Genomic DNA, 14,287 nt, shown 5'->3' on the forward strand with positions numbered 1-14,287 from the left:
ATGGTATCTATAAACAGTCCTACCTTGTTAAAGAATAATCCTATTAATCCTATAATTCACTATTGCCAGTTGAGAAATTGGCAAAAATATCATTTTCAACTTCAAATTCAAACGTTTGAAGATAGCTACTCCATGGTGGGGGAATAGAAAACACGGGAGATAAGTGTGAGAATGAAACCTATGATCGTATAATAGTGAGTTGACAACCTATTGAGCAAAAGACATAGAAATAATTATGTTTTGACTTTCTTAGAAAATATGAAATTGTAACTTTAACCATTCCCGGACAATTGCAGTATCAAATAACAGTCGGCTACTGCATCGTGCAAAACGAACCGAGTCAATAAGTCTTCTCTTAGCATTTCAATAATATGGTTATTTATAGATGACGGCTAATTCAGAGTTAGAAAGATATGGTCCTGTTTTTGGACGTCAGCTCACAAAAAGCCTAATCTAAAAGTCTGTAGAGATTTCAGACAAAAATCTTACCAACAATAAATTCCACTGTTAGAAGAACTAAACACAAGATTAACCACATTTCCTTCTAGATAAACTGTCAGAAGTTCAGCCACGTGTACCTATTTATGATGGATCACCAATTAGTCTGATTCCATTCGTGGAAATAAAACAAAAGTTGACTTACCTCAACGTGTACTGACAGTTTCTATATTCTTATCTCGACCCTTGTCATGGTCTATCTTATCTTAAGGTGAGTTAATATTCATATATCTGGGGCGAAAACTACCAGGGGGCTGATGGGTTGAGTGCTCTAAGGCGTACGTTTAAAATGAGAGAGAGGGAGAGAGAGAGAGCGAGAGAGAGACTAGGTCATTTCGGGACTAAAATATGGTTTAATTTTATTTCAATAATTCGCTTGGGGAAACGGGAGCCACGGTGGCGTAGTGGGTTAGACGATGGCTCGGCCGAGAAAGTTCATCGGGTTTTCCTGCGTGGTTTCCCCTTGGCAGTGGTCTGGCAAGAACAGCTGTCTGGTCGTTCGGATGGGACGAAAAACCGAGGACCCGTGTATACAATGGCGTGTACGTAAAAGATCCCTCGGCAGTTGGAATTCGATAAGGGTAGATCGTAGGCCGTAGTGCCGCTGCCCGGGCAAAATTCCCCTCATAGCACACTATATGGCGTAAGCGCGTCTTCATTAGTACATAGTGGGGGCAGGACAGTAGAACGTTTAACCCCATTTCATTTCATTTCATTTCCTTGGGGAAACTTGTGGAGTGCAAACACCGACAAAATTCCAAGAACCCTCGCCCCACCCCACCCACCCTTTTCAACCAGTCGTTAAAGGTGGTTATGCTAGCTAGGTAATCTGGTATTTTCTTTAATCAGGTTCCAATACACTAGTTGCCAGTTTAGTATTCAAGACAACATGGGAACGAACGGCCTTAAAAATTGCAGTTATCTCCCTTTATCTGTAATTAGTTATAGTAGTATTCTATTGTCTATTGATCGTCATGACATATTCCTGTAATAAGTTCAGTGGAGTGCCGAATCGGAGTGATTTTTGGGACCAACTCTTTGATAGCATGCCTCTTAAGACTCAAGCATAGTGCTTAGTACTCAGAAATGCTAGAAATTAAATGGGGAAGATTGCACACCAAAGTTAACGGCGATAATTTCAAATTGCAAACAACTTCATTTCACGCCGTGATTGTATGTCCCCCTTGAAATAGATGCCCCCACCCACTACCCCACTTCCAGGAATCTTCCACTGAGTAATTTCGGGACTAACATGGTATAATTTTATTTCAATAATTCACGTGCGCGTAAGTCTTAGCAGTGGGAGGAAACCGTCCATGATGGTTAGTCGACCCTACTCCTTGTCACATAAAAGTGTTGGATCGACACCACAACACTTGACTCAATGACAATGACTCAGTGACAAGGACAGTGTCTAGTCGTTCGGGGGGAAAGAAAACCCGATGCCTCTTGTACACATGGGCGTGCACGTAAAAAACCCATTGACATTTGTAATTCTTAATAAAAGAAGGCCGTAGCGCCGTTGTTCGGGAAAAATTTCACTCATAGCACACTGTATGGCATATGCCCGTCTTCATTAGCCCAGTAGGCGCAGAAACGCAGGACGTTAAACTCCATTTCATTTGAGAGGGAGGCTAAACCATTTAATCTGTATCCGTTATATAGGCTAAACTATTTTATTTGTATTAGAGTGGCCAAAGTTTTTGATTTACATTGGTTATATATGAGCACGGATACGAGAGAGAGAGCAGGCGACCCCACTCCTTGTCACGTACAACCGGGGAATCCCGGATAAATAAAACAACACACATTACAGAAAGAAAATAGTATAATATAAAAAGTGCAATTTTATATTTATGTAGATTATTTATGTAATTCTTCCCGGATTTTATATTTATGTAGATTATATTGAAAGTAATAGATTATATTGAAAGTAATTCTTCCCGTATTTTATATTTATGTAGATTATATTGAAAGTAATATATTATATTGAAAGTAATTCTTCCCGTATTTTATATTTATGTAGATTATATTGAAAGTAATTCTTCCCGTATTTTATATTTATGTAGATTATATTCTTCCCGTAATTTATATGTATGTAGATTATATTAAAAGTAATTCTTCCCGTATTTTATATGTATGTAGATTATATTGAAAGTAATTCTTCCCCTATTTTATATTCTTCCCGTATTTTATATTTATGTAGATTATATTGAAAGTAATTCTTCCCGTATTTTATATTTATGTAGATTATATTCTTCCCGTATTTTATATGTATGTAGATTATATTAAAAGTAATTCTTCCCGTATTTTATATGTATGTAGATTATATTAAAAGTAATTCTTCCCGTATTTTATATTTATGTAGATTATATTAAAAGTAATTCTTCCCGTATTTTATATTTATGTAGATTATATTAAAAGTAATTCTTCCCGTATTTTCATACCTTATTTGATATATGTATATACATGATTCTTAACATCATTTTCATTTTTTTTCATTACATTATCAGTTTGTGCAACATAAATTCCACTTTAATAATGGAGATATTGATCTCATAAATATTTATAGTGAGACAGAGTTTCAATTTCTGACCCCATAAAAAACACCTTTCTTTCTTTGGTAATACACTCCAAGCTCATTTATGAACAGGGAGCCACGGTGGCTATCGAGTTCGCGCATTCGATCCATGCCTTGGCCTAGAAAGTTCACCGGGATTTTCGAACGTGGTTTCCTCTTGTCAGTGGTGCAGGACGCAGGGCCTGACAAGGACAGTTGTCTAGTCGTTCAGATGGGCCCGAAAACCGAGGTCCCGTGTACACATTGGCGTGCACGTAAATGATCCTTTGGCAGTTGGATTCGATATAAGAGTTGGTCATAGTGCCGCTGCCTGGGCAAAATGTCCCTCATAGCACACTGTATGAGGTATGCCCGTCTTCATTAACCCAGTTTGGAGCAGAACAGTAGGACGTTAAATGCCATTTCATTTCATTTATAAACAATCCAAACAAAAAAGGACTCAGGATGTACCCTTGTTTGACCCAAGATTAGTATGGGAACTCTCCCGTTACATGACCATTGCCTCAGAAATTACTTTTGACATTACTGTAAATACTTTGCAGCATTGTATTCATAGGTCCACATATAACCTACATATAGAGACCTCCTTTAAGTCCGGCCCACACCGCCACGACTTGCCCAGACTCTACCCAACGCAACGTCCTGTCTCAGATAATCAGTGCAGTGTGGACAGTCCTACGACCACGATTAAATCGATTTCCGTCGCGTCGTGGCCCGTCGGCCCGACTGAGCATGTTCAGTCGTAGTCGGATGCAGTTGGATGCAGTCGTAACCCATCGTGTTTGTGTGGACACTCACATGACACGATCAATTGTCTTACTGTTGTTTAGCCAATCAGATAGTAGCATTTAGTCATGTGACTGTGCAGGCCATGTGCTCCTTGTTTTCCCCGGGAAAATTCAAGATGACAGATTTTTGGACAGAAGAGAGGGAAGTGGCGTAACTCACGACGCATAATCTGTGAGAGTCGGGTCTGTGTGGACTGGTACCGTCGTAGGCAAGTGAAGTAAAGACGCGACCCGCTTTTTTTACAACTACCCAAGACGCTGAGTCCTGTCGGGTTGTGTGTAGTCGTAGCGGTATGGGCCGGGCTTTACAGTCTTTTTTTTTTTATCAAAAGCATTGCCAATAGCTGAATATCCTTTTCTGATCCAGGCTTGTTTCTCCACGATTATCAGGATCATATCTAACTGAATATCATCCAAAGTCTTTGTCAATTTAAATCAACATTGATGTTATCTTACCAGGAAAAGATGGGCTTTTCATATCCAATATTTAAGACAAAATAAACATTTTACCATTGGTACACGAATCGCGTACAATAATGCGTTTCAGCACCATTTGTAATAAGGGACTCAAAGAACGAGGCTAGACATATTCCACAAGTCATGTCAAACGGTGACCCTATATTCTTACCTGGAGAGCATGAATACTATCGGTGTAGACTGGAATAACCATACGCTAGAGATTGTCATTCGATTGAGACTTCTGGCGTATTTCTCCGAACATAACTGATTTGAAATGAGAGATAAAACGGAAACGAATGAATCTAAATCAGTTTATATACATTCATATTACATTATTATATGCGTTGCTAGCCATTTGTGTCAATTTCTAGGAAATGAAATGACATGAAATGGGGTTTAACGTCCTACCCCGAACTGGGCTAGTCCCAAATTATTAGCTCCTTTAAAGATACATTATGGGAGATTAGATAAAGAGCTGGCAGTTCTCACTATAATAGTTAAAAACTAGATAGTATAAAGAGAGGGAATTTCTACTTTAACGTCCTACTGTTTTGCACCGACTAGGATAATGAAGACAGGCATACATCATACAGTGTGCTATGAGGGAAATTTTGCCCGGGCAGCGGCACTATCGCCTACTCTTATATCGAATTCCAACTGCCAAGGGATCTTTAACATGAACGCCAATGTATACACGGGACCTCAGTTTTTCGTCCCATCTGAACGACTAGACAGCTGACCTTGTCAGGCCCTCCGTCCTGTACAACTGACACGGGGAAACCACGTCGGAAAGTCCCGATGAACTTTCTAGGCCAATGCAGGGATCGAAAACGCGAACTCCAGGCTAGCCACCCAGCGTCTTACCCACTTAGCCACCGTAGCTTCGATGGCCGTCCCACCCGATCGACTAGACCCTGTTTCTTGTCAAGCCCCCCCCTCCCCTCCTGCACCACTGTCATTAAGAAGGATCAGTATAACGCCTCGTGTGTTTCCTTTTATAATACTAATATTCTACTAGAATATTATTATTCTGTAGTCAGCCTAGACGAGTTATTCTGACATGTAGCTGAAGGCATGGCTGTTTATATAAACTTTATATTAAATGGCCTGATTTTACCCCACGCAATCCCCCGAGGCCAGTTGGCATAAACTTAGCAATCTAGTTTGTATGTTGGAGGATCGCGATGCCAATCTACGGTGTATATTATATTAGCTTCCAGAGATCATACCTGATTGGCCCTCATCGATTTTTGATGAGAATCGTACTCGAACTTAATACATTGCCGTTGACTAAAACTAGTAGTTTGCAAATGGCGCGGGGTAATCTCATTTACAGCCCTGATTGATAATATTGCAGTTACATTAGCAAGCTTTCCTTCCATCAACAACACTATTGACGCCATGACAGTAATAGCGAAGCCTCACTGTTGACCCCCTCCATTTCTTTTCATTCATCGATTGAGGTCAAACAAACATTTGTGACGTCACCTCAAAATTGAACACGTCATTGATTTATGTTTACTTTGCTGTCCTTTCTAACACTGTCATAATAAATCTTGGTTATTTTTGAAACGGTTTCCTTGATTTATGACGGAGGTTTGAAATAGATAAATCGACAAATAAAATTATTTATCTCGGGATGTTTACACTATAATAATGAATACGTTTGATTACTGAACCAAAATCAGTCAAAAAAAGAAGAAAAAAATTGATATATTTTATTGCCAGGCGTTCGGATCGATGTCGACTGTTTGTGTTCACGAGTTGTTAATAATCTTTGACTTTAAGTTATGTTTTTGGGGTCACGCTGCTGCATTTGTTTTGAAAGTTCAGTGGCCGTTAAATTTCTGTCAGCAACCTATTGCATAAATTCAATATTCCCACAAGAATATAAAAAACCTAGCCATGGTAAATATAATAAGTGACGTGTTATACGTATATTTTTGCTGGAACACCGGATATCTCTTCTGTATAAAGGAAATGAAATGCGGTTTTACGTCCTATACTTTTCTGCTTCATCCGGGCCAATACAGATCGGGCATATGCTATGCATTGTGCTAAGGGGGGGGGGGGGAGAAATGGGGTTTAACGTCCACTCGACACAACTAGGTCATTTCGGGACTAACATATGGTTTAATTTTTTTCAATAATTCGCTTGCGCATAAGGGTCTTTAGCAGTGGGAGGAAACCGAAGGACCCGGAGAAAACCCAAGAGGTTGAACAGGCGAGTGCTAGGAGGGACATATTGCACGGACAGTGGTGCTACGACTTTACTTGGTATTGTAAAATGTTCTTTTACGTGCACGCTAATGTGTTCCGTGCCCATCCTAACGATTAGACGCTGTTTCTTGTCCTACACAAGGGTTTGCCGAATGGTATGCGCGTGCGCGTTGTATCATAAGGTCTGTCATTGAGTCAACTGGCGTGGTTGGATTCCCCGGTTGCACGTGACAAATAGTTGGGTCGCCTGTTCAATCTCGAGGGTTTTCTCCGGTTTCCTCCCATGGCTAAAGGCAAGCGAATTATTGAAATAAAATTTAAAAAAATATGTCAGTCCCGAAATGACCTAGAGTGTGTCAAGTGGACGTTAAATTCCCCCCCCCCCTCTCTCTCTATCGGCCCCACGAATCTCCGGGACAACCAATCTCTAAATATGTAACTCCCCACCCACCCCCATCAGGGTGGGGTCTAGCCGTCAGTGTGGAGGCAAGATGAACTAATACCCTGTGTACACGTTGGCGTGCTCATAAAAAAAAACCCTTAGCGAAAGTCCGATGTTCGAGTAACATATCCCCTCATACTATAGCACAATACACAGCGAATGTCCATCTTATTTTCCCGGTGGGCGCAGAAAACCTGGACGTTAAACCCCATCATATTTATATCACAAATATATTACCAAGCAACGACTTGAAAGATATAATATTTATTTTTGAAAATCAATTTTCAATGAAATTAAAGAATCTGTAGTAAACAAAGTTATAAATACAAGTGAAATTTACGAGAGTAAAAGCGATCATTGAGATTAGAAAATGACATCAAAGTGGTGGTTTATCGTCGTTAATCTAATATAGTAGGTAAAGCATGGCTTAACACGGGTAGTCGGGATATTGATAAACAATTATCGACTGACTCGGTGACCATTTTAACTGATAATAACGGATAATGATAAGTGAGATCCGTCAGGATGATGAATCTGTATCGTTATATGGAAGCCTTTTCCTCTCTTCCTCTCTACCGTCATATCTCATACCAGCATCATGATTAATATAGTAATTACCTCACAGTAACCCATGGTTCTCCACGAGAAACCGGTGCCGAGACAGTCAGGACAAATTATATCATTCTTTTCTAAAAACTGTTATATTTCTTCCTCTCTCACTTTCTGAAATTATGAAATGAAATGGACTTGAACGTTCTACCTTTCAGCAATGATCTGGCTAATGAAGACGGGTATACGTCATGCAGTGTGTTTTTATAGTGCAGCGCGGTCTTTATACGAATCTCGAGGATGGCCGAATGGTTAGAACGTGCGCGTGCTGTATCATAAGGCCTGTCATCGAGTCAACTGGCGTGGTTTCGAATCCCCGGTTGTACATGAAAAGGAGTAGGGTTGCCTGTCCCACCTCGTGGGTTTTCTCCGGGTCCTCCGGTTTCCTCCCACTGCTAAAGACCCCTACGCGCAAGCGAATTATTGAAATAAAATTAAACCATATATTTGTCCCGAAATGACCGAGCCTGTGTTGAGTGGACGTTAAATCCCATTTCTCCCTCTCTCTCTCTCTCGCTCTCTGTATTACAAGGATGTAATAGCGATGTAGTATTTACTATAATTACTGTTTATTTCTAAGCAACGTTTTTTTTTAACCAGGAGTCTCTTTATCAAGCAATGGTAGAATATCGTAGAGGATATTGTAACTGGACTCCATAGAATTATGTCCTGGATATTTCCTGGATGTGTTGATGATGACAAACCTTTATTTAATACTAGTGACGTCACCAGTTGTTCGGACTAACCTTATGCGGACCACGTGGTGTCATTTATCACAAGGTCATTCATTTTCCTGAAGCAATGGCCTGAGAAATCCCTGTGTGTATATTCTTCCCGTTCAATCAAATCTATCCCAAGTACAGCAACATGACGGCCCATCGTTTAATCTGGGGTCTTCCCAAAAACTTTGGACAGTGATTTAAGGTATTAAAAACTGTGAAAGTATTGTTCGTCTCCATATAGTATTGTTTACATTGTATCCATTTTGATAGGTGGTTTCGAATCCCCGGTTGTACGTGACAAGGAGTAGGGTCGTCCGTCCAACCTCGTCCGATTGCCTCCCACTGCTAAAGACCCCTACGCGCAAGCGAATTATTGAAATGAAATTAAACCACATGTTAGTTTCGAGTTGACGTTAAACCCCATTTTTCTCTCTCTATTTTGATAGCCTCGTTTGTCACACAATTATCTTTTCTGCTGTATTCTACTATGCACTGGTTAATTGGGCGTAATAGAATCGTGAGTCATGACGTAACGTTATGTAAACATATCTATTGGTCCAATTTGGAGCTCTGTTTAAAGCGTAATGCTATTGTTACGCAGTTAGCTATTGGTTGTTAATCAGACTATTGACCAGTCATAAGTTGGAACGGAAATTTGCTTCCCTTACAGCAGTGATAAGTGGGATTAGCTCTAATCAAACGAAACAATGCGAATAGTATGAGGGCCATTAGACCGTCTCTCTCTCTCCCCACGCCTCTACCCTGTCACCCCCCCCCCCTCTCTCTCTCTCTCTGGGAAGATTAAATATAACAAACAACAACTGACCTATACATTTGTTTGACGTTGTTGAAGTCGGCAAAGTTTACCGGGGTTTTATTATGACACTTAACATTTAAATTTGACATGGCGTTGAGCATATTATAACGTTTCTTATAATACTCGTTCTGTGTGACAAGACTTATATACAGCTTACAGCAAACTTGTCATTTACAACGCTCGTTATTCTCAACCTGATTTTCACTGTTTTGCATTATAGTAACGATGCAGGATTTACATTTTTCGGAAAATATCAAATTTCGCACGGCTTATCCACGCTGTTAACCATCAATTAAAGATACATTATGTAAGATTTAGATAAAGAGCTGACCATTCTTTCTTATATAGTAGATCAAAAATAAATAATGTAAAATTAAAATATTGAAAATTTCATTCAAATTACTTCATTCTAAGCCAAGTTATCACTGTTGGTAGTTTTGACAAGATGTGCGCATAGTGATAACCAGAGCACTTTTTAAATTAAAGTTTTAAATAGTGAACCGTTCTAATCTAGATAAAATCTCGAGTATCCGATGCCACCGAGAGTTGATTATGGTCTTGTTTTGTTAATAAATGTCCAATTAATAACATTTCAGGCCTAAAGAAAGACCTGTCTGCAATAGGCAGATAAAAAAAGATAAGGCCCTAAACAGTCGCCATATTTGTTTTCATTTGTAGAACAAACATGGCGACTGATGACGGGTATAAGAAGATGGACAGGCTACGCCCACATCCAGTATATGCCTTGTCAAGCACAGTGTCAACATCCGGTTAGCTATATTTCAACTACCACACCTTTGCTCTACAAAAATAAGAGAAATACTGTCTTACCCCAAACAATGTTAAAGGCTCAATACCACTCTTGTTGTAACTGAATAATATGTCCCAATCTTTATTCTAGTCAACAAATTGTACTATTTTAGAATATTTCAATTAATTGATGATACAAATTTCATCTTAACACACCTTAGGATGTAATGGATAATTTACACAACAGGTAGGACACTTAAACATCTAGTATTTAGATAGAGATATTATTTATTTTCTGGAGCTTTCAAGCCAGCAAGAGTGTTATTGTCCCTTTAACACCATTCAATTCTTCTGTAGTCTTGTAATCAGAGTTCAGCTTTAAACTAACTACGATATTAATATTTTGAATTGATCCCTGGAGGAACTGCATGTTTTGTTTCATAATTCCCTACATTTTATGATGACATAAAACCGAGGATATCTAAGTGGGATTGGTGAACTGGCTTAGCCTAGGGGCGGGCTGGGTATCTCTTGGCCCTCGGAACAACTGGCTTCCTTAGGCCCCAATCGCGTTGTGACATAACAATAAAACAAAGCACCCGTATAGATAATTTTTCTCCACCCGGAAAAAACCCACTAGGTTGGACAGGCGACCCTACTCCTTGTCACGTACAAACTGGGAATCGAAACTACACCACTTGACTCAATGACAAACATTGTGATCTGATTGCGCATGCGTTAAACTATTGCCCCAGCCCCTCGCAAGGGACAGGAGTCTACCTTTAAGCGTACATGTAAGGATCTTTCTCGTGTGCTTTTTGGAATTGAATCCCAGTCTAATTCAGACGGGGGGGTTGGATGGCTTAGTGGTTAGCACGTGCGCGCTGTATCATTAAGTCTGTCATTGAGTCAACTGGCGTGGTTTCGAATCCCCGGTTGTACGTGACAAGGAGTAGGGTCGCCTGTCCAACCTCGTGGGTTTTCTCCGGGTCCTCCGGTTTCCTCCCACTGCTAAAGACCCCTACGCCCAAGCGAATTATGGAAATAAAATTGAACCATATGTTAGTCCTGAAATGACCTAGTTTGTGTCGAGTGGACGTTAAACCCCATTTCTCTCTCTCTCTCTCTCTAATTCAGACACCGTACTTTCTTTGTCTGATAACCTAGACATTTTATAAATGTTTGTGTGATAATCGAGACATTTTATCTATGTTTAGATAAAATCAATTGAGATGATTTGCCAAACATTAATGAATTTCTAGAGACAGTGGCTAATTCTATATTAACCACCATTTTGTTTGACTGAATGGTAATCAGATAATTGTCAATAATGCGTCTGAGAGTCGTTAATATTGCCGCGTGTACCCGCTGAACGACGATAGAAGCGTCTCGTGAGGTCACAGGGGTCAGAGAGTAAACAACGTCTTAAAATCACTCCAAGTCTGTGATTAAAGAAGTATTTATATTTCTCTTACAAACCCGTGATTGTCATGGCGATTTATTTGCTAAGGAACGCTGGTGCAATTAGTGACGTTAACTTTCTTTTAGTCAGGAATCTCTCTGCACGAGGGTCAATAAATGTCTCCCTGCCGTTAGTCTAATGGCCTTGTGATAAATGACACCACGTGACCCGCATAAGGTTTGTCCGAACAACTGGAGACGTCACTCGTATTAAATAAAGGTTTGCCATAAGCAACAAATCTGGTTACATCCTGGAAATACCCCGGACACAATTCTATGGGATTCAGTTACAATATCCACTGCGAATTTCTACCATTGCCTGATAAAGAGACCCCTAGTTAAAAAAAACGTTGCTTATTAATAAACAATAATTATAGTAAATAGTACATCGCCATTACATCCGAGAGAGAGAGAGAGAGAGAGAGAGAGAGAGACTTGACTCACGCATTAGACCATGCAGTTCCCCAGAAAGTTCATCGAGATGTTCCGGCGTGGTTTCCCCCCCCCCCTTCTCGGTAGTGCAGGACGGGGTCCTGGCTCTCTAGTCGTTCGGATGGGACGAAAAACCGAGATCCCGTGTACACATTAGCGTGCACGTAAAATATCCCCTGGCAGTTGGAATTCTATATAACTGCCACTGTCGGGCAAAATTTCCCTCATAACACTATGTATCGCGTATGCCCGTCTTCATTATCCCAGTCGGAGCAGCACGATAGGACGTTAAACCACATTCATTTCATTTCATTTCATTTCATTTCAAGTCTCTCTGCTCAATGAAAACTTTTCTTGGAACCAGAAAATCAGAAATCACCCGTAAATCACCATTCTATGATGTGTTGCTCGTGATTTTCCGCCATTAGTCTAGCTGTGTACCCGTCATAGTCAACTATACGTTACCACAACTAATTAGCTGAATTATTTATGAAACTAAAGGCCTTATAAGGAACTATTAACCGGTCATAAATCACTTTTATATACCACGTGCCATAATTAAACTTGGGATGATTTACACTGTCCAGACAAGTTAAGTCGCACTTTAGCAATTTTGTCTATAATCGCATTCTATTTTACGTCCTACCTTTCTGCACTGGCCATGCAAATGAAGATTGGCATACGCCAGGCAGTCTACTATGCGGAACAATTTGTTAGGATTCAACTATCTAGGTTTGTTTTCCGTACACGACCCCCCCCCCCCCCACAAATTCATGGTATTTCGTCCACTTGGAACGACAAGACGTTATTCATTTCCTGTACCCCTGGCAAAGGAAAATCAAGTCGGAAATATCCGAGGAACTGTCTCGGCTAGCACTGACAGCGCCGTTTTGAGTTTCAACTTCTTTTACGTGCCCGGCAATGTGCACTACATGGGTTATCCTAGGTTTGCTATCCGAGCCAATTGACTTAACAGACATCCTCTAAACCTACCCACGACTCCAAACCAAAGGCGACCCATTGTCGAGATTTTCACATTCATCCCCTAAACCTACCAACGACATCAAACCAAGGGCGACCCCTTGACGACATTTTCACATTCATCGAATATATACGGAATCCATCGTAATGTTTCTGACAACATTTTCACCTGTCTACACTAAAACATTCGAAAGAATGCCAGGTCATGCAGGTCAACCTCTTAGATAAAGGAAACATCCGTTGTTAAATATTCATACGACCGATGTTCAACTATGTAGCGAATAGAACGCCTGGTAAGAACGCAATTAATTGATAAATAACTAAAATCTAATTAAACTATTTATGTCTTCTCTGTGATGTCGCTTTGAACTGTTGCTTCAAGATGATTACTTTAGATACATCAACGCCTTCAGAGGAAAACACAACCATTCATCTTTTCTTTTTGGTGATACTAAAAAAATTTTAAAACAAACCAAAAAACTGAAAAAAAAAAAGAACAGTTCGGGGAAAACAGGTTAATTATTGCGTGCTTAACTGTTTTTTTTTTTACGGTTTTGTCAGTACATTGAGCGAAGGCATTGGGTCCAAGATAGCGGCGCTACAGACATTACTATGGGAGTAGTCGGTTGTCAGTATAGAACGTTCCAAATTGACGGAACTGCGTCCTGTCACAGTTCTGCCAATCGCGAAAACAGATGGCGACAATACTCACTACATAATGGTGCTACTCGGTTGTCAGTAGAGAAAGTTCCCTAGTATTGATCGCCGGGACTGTGTCCTATCACAGTTCTGCCAATCGCGAAAACGGATGTGACGCGTTCAAGATGGCGGCGCTACTCGCCGCATTTTGGGGATACTCGGTTGTCAGTAAAGAACCTTCCCAATTGACGGTACTGCATCCTGTCAGAAGAGAACGTTCCCTCGTGTTGATGGAACTGCGTCCTGACACAGTTCTGCCACTGCCGAAAATAGATGTGACACGATCAGAATCTTGAAGTAATCAAACGTTTCAGCTGTTGTTTGGCCGTGCCTTGTCGCACGAGATTCTCGTGTTTACTTGAATGAAACCTTTCGAGGGATTGTGATAATTTTATTCGTGTAGGATATATTCGGTTGGACGATCCGGATTTGCGTTCTTGCAATCAAATGAAAAGGGGATTTCGGGCTACACGACCTGCAACGACCGAATACGTTCATTCCTTTAACCAACGGAAGTTTTAGGTTTTATACCGTTTCTAGGGAAGTTACTCTGTTGTGCATACATTGTAGATTTTCCACCGTTTCTAGGGCAGTTACTCTGCTTGTTGGGCATACATTGTAGATTTTCCACCGTTTTTAGGGCAGTTACTCTGCTTATTGGACACACATTGTAGGTTTTTACTGTTTCTAGGGTAGTTACTCTGCTGGTTGGACATACATTGTAGGTTTTTACTGTTTCTATACGGTAGTTACTCTGCTTGTTAGTCATACATTGAAGGGTTTCTACTGCTTCTAGGACTGTTACTCTGCTAGCTGGGCATGCCTCTA

The sequence above is a fragment of the Patella vulgata genome, chromosome 5 (genome assembly GCF_932274485.2).
Source record: "Patella vulgata chromosome 5, xgPatVulg1.2, whole genome shotgun sequence".
In the NCBI taxonomy this organism is placed as follows: domain Eukaryota; kingdom Metazoa; phylum Mollusca; class Gastropoda; family Patellidae; genus Patella; species Patella vulgata.